Consider the following 3675-nt stretch of genomic DNA (forward strand, 5'->3'; position numbering starts at 1 on the left):
CAGCTTCAGTTGCAGAGATCTCCATTTACAGGCAAATACTGTATGAGCTGGATCTGAAACTCAGGCCTGTGCAGAGTAAAGTGGGTGAGGGAGGGGAGAGGAGGGGAGGTGGGTGAGCATGCAAGAATGGCCTGATGAGTACTAATGAACTTGGGATGTGCCACCGCAAAGCTGAACGGCCCCTTGGTCCAACCTCGGTGCCCGGGTTCCCATGCAGCCGACGGAATAAGAGCGAGAGAGAGAGAGAGGGATGATGGGTGGAGGGGTGAGGAAGAGGGGAGGAGGAGTGGGAGGAGGGGGTGAGTTGGCTGGGTTGGATGGTGCACCCGGCCTATTGTGCCCCGGTCCTTAGCCCATTAGCCACCACCAACCACTTCGCTTTCCCAAGAGCAGCTCGGGGCCTGCCCGCCCGCCTGCCTGCCTGCCCGGACTCGGTAACCAGGCATCGGCGCGGGCGAGAGGAGGGGAGGAGAGAAACAGTAGCCGTATTTAGAGTTTGATCTCCAGGAAAGCGTCCAAAATTTAGAGAGAAAGAAAAGGGGAGCCCGGGACATTGGTAGGCAGAGAGGAACCCCCCGACAACAAACCGGGGCCTGACAAAGTTGTCTCTTTGGCAGTCGCGCCTCCTATTGAAGCAGTAATTTATTCAAAGGAGATTTTTATCCCCGCGATCTGATTATTATGATAATCAAGTGACCCAGACCCCCTTTCTTGGCTCTTGTCTGCGGGCTCTGGGCTCGGCGGTGACAGTAAAAGCTGATTTGCACGGTCTTCACCCCCCTGGTCACATTCCTGGACTCCTCTGTATCAAAGACGCAGACAATGAGAATAGTGGATGTGCGCACTTGATCCAGGCGCATGAGCGGAGGCCGCAGTCTCCGCCGGGGGCTTTGTGTCAAACGAATACTAGTAGCCAGACAAGATTACACGAAACTTTTTTCTCTCTTTTTTTTTTTTTTAATAATCCCACATGAGCCAAAACGAGGCTCCAAACGACACTTGATATGTGAGAGACACCCGCAGCAGCCGAGAGGAGGCTGCTGGTGTGGAGGCGCTTATGTTCCCCGTTTGTGCGTAATTAGGGAATTAATTAGGACTGTGTGTGTGTAGAGTTTGTGCTGGATGAGGACGGAGGCCAACATCTGGATCCGTCTGTTTGATTTTCATCTCAGCAAATGAAGAAATCCAACACGAATTCTTTCCAGAAATTCTGATCCACATGAGCAGAGAACTTCAGCATCCATGTTTATTCGCGAGCACGTCTGCTTTCTTTCTTTCTTTTTTTTTCTTTCTTTCTTTCTTTTTTTTTTTTTAAGAGGGTGGAGACAAAAAAGAACAGACCTGCATCGTGTCATAAAGGGGAGGGCCTTGGTGGCGATATATGTTTTTAGAGCAGGCATGTCTTAGTTCATATTGCATCTGACGCGAGGAATGGCGAGTGCGAGCGACGGCGCGGGCAGAAGAAGAAGGAGGAGGAGGAGGAGGTGGTGGTGGAGGAGGAGGAGGGGGGCCGTCGAGATCCACCTCCGCGGGAAATAATGGGGATGATAATAAAACAGGGGGAAAACCCGTCCGAGGGAAGCTGAATGGACGGAGCCAGAGAGACGTCACGAGCAGCCGCAGCCATGAAGACCGTGCGGTCCAGCCTCCGGCAGCTCAGTCGGTCTCCATCTCCCGAGCCGCTCGCTTCTCGGGCTTTTTATGAAGAGCGGACGCCGCAAAGACTCGCAGGCAACGGCGTGAGTATGAAATGTAACCTGTGTTTTCTCCACGGGGATGGTGGTGGTGGTGGAGGTGGTGGAAGTGGAGGGAGGGAGGGGATGGTGAAGGCAAGGTGCGGAATATTGGCTGAAAATAACGAAAGGAAAGCGCGTTTGCGTTTTGCATCCGCGCAGAGTGCGTCGCCAAAAACCTGCTCACAGACAGCGGAGCAGGGTGCGTGTGTGCAGCCTGTGTGTGTCTGGATGTGGCAGCAGCAGCAGCAGCAGCAGCTGCAGGAGAAAATGGGCGATGGGTGCTCGTGCAGCAGGTTTTTCACTTCTGAATTTAATATCATCTCTTATTTCTGCCTGTGTTTCCGTCCTGATGCACCGAGGAGGGGGGGGGGGGGGGGGCAGAGGCTGCTCGCTCCTTCAGAATAGAAGCAGCTGGGAGCTAATGGCAGATGGAAACATATGGTTCAGCGCAAAATATGAACATTTAGTCTTTTATTTATAATATTTTCAAACTGCATCAAGGGCTGTGGAGGCGGGACGGTTTTAGAGAATGAACGTGTGTGACGGCTCAGTGCTCAGGTCCAGTGAAAGGTCACAGATGAGGATGCAGAAACAAAGCTGCACTCTGTGGCTCAATGATGAAATATATTAGTGAAAGAGCAACTTGTCATTAGCCGTGCTCTGGCTCTGCTTTAGAGGGAGAACTCCTCTTTTTTTTCTGTCCACAGCCTCAATGACGCATTGTGCACAGGCTTCATATGCGCCATTCACAGGGAGCCACTGAGGCCAAAAGGCGCTTTCAGCCCTGATTTCATTCCTCATACACATCTCCAAGCACCGAGCAGGGTCACTTCTCACAGCTCTGCTAGCCGTGTAGCAGCGGGAGCGGCAGAGGCAGAGCAGGCAGCATATGGCACCAAAACCCACCCAGTCTGACAGCACCACGGTCTGGAAACAAAAAGAGAAAATCTTTTCTCTCTCTCTCTTTTCAAATTAAGCCCTCGCAGGACTCTGCTCGGCCACGAGGCTCAGATATGAGGATTACCACGGGCGCACAGGCCTGCAATGCATCCGTAATAAGACAAAGTGGTGGCGTTCACACCCATAGTTTTGGCGGATAAAGGGATCGCGAGGCCAAATATCCAGTGGCACACGTGTGCGCCGAATACGAGGCCTGGTGCCGAGAACACGTGTGCGACCCCACAAGAAAAACTGAGGCTGTGGAGCTTAGAGAGGGAAAGAGGAGAGAGAGAGAGAGAGAGAGAGAGAGAGTGGGAGGAGGGTGTTTGAAGCAGAAAATAATTAAAAATAAATAAATAAATCTCGAGATTATGCAACGTTTCACATGATGAACATGAGGGAATTAGTGCGCGTGCAGGAGGCAGGGGTCAGTGCACGAGGAGCAGAGGGAAATGAAATGAAAAAGAAGATGAACAGGTAGAATTGAATTTTGTTTTGTTTTTTGCAAATGTTTTTTTTTTTTAAACTTATTAATTTATTGAATAGAACACACACACACAAACACACACACACACACACGTAGAGAGACAAAGTTGTGTGTGCCATTGCAGTGTATTGTAAGTAATAAGTCATAATTCTGCAGCCGGACTCCTTCATGTTGAGTCCTCGGCTTCAGCACAATGAGAGCTGTGATGAACGAGCTGCTGCTGAAGCGTCACACGAACCACAGCTGAAGCTCGCGCCTTTTCACGCCCATCAAAACTGTCTCTTTTTTTTTTTCTTTTTAAACATTTTTTTTCCTTGTTGGAGGAAAATGCAGTTTGCTGATTGTCCTTGCTCTTTGAACGGAGCCTGTCGTGTGTAAAATGGGTAATTTTGGCTCCTCCGTGCTGTGTGGTCCATTTGAAGAATAAAATGATCGTCTCTTTTTTCCAGGGATCCCTGGAGAGACATTCAGCGGCCTCACAACACGTGGCTTTACTGTAGGTAATATGGGCAA

General features: G+C 50.5%; 1 long non-coding RNA gene across 5 annotated transcripts in view; it reads left to right on the forward strand.

Moving 5' to 3' along the window:
- Positions 1-1503: 1503 nt before the first annotated feature.
- Positions 1504-3675, forward strand: part of LOC130172604 (uncharacterized) — a 16150-nt gene continuing 13978 nt past the window's right edge. The window contains exons 1-2 of one of the 5 annotated variants that reach the window (XR_008828306.1): positions 1504-1739; positions 3612-3662. This is a non-coding gene — a long non-coding RNA (uncharacterized LOC130172604). Of the gene's footprint in view, positions 1740-3137; positions 3153-3611; positions 3663-3675 lie in introns of those variants that run through there. The other 4 variants (XR_008828305.1, XR_008828309.1, XR_008828308.1 and 1 more) reach the window with 4 other exon arrangements.

Source organism: Seriola aureovittata, chromosome 7 (assembly GCF_021018895.1).
Source record: "Seriola aureovittata isolate HTS-2021-v1 ecotype China chromosome 7, ASM2101889v1, whole genome shotgun sequence".
Lineage (NCBI taxonomy): Eukaryota > Metazoa > Chordata > Actinopteri > Carangiformes > Carangidae > Seriola > Seriola aureovittata.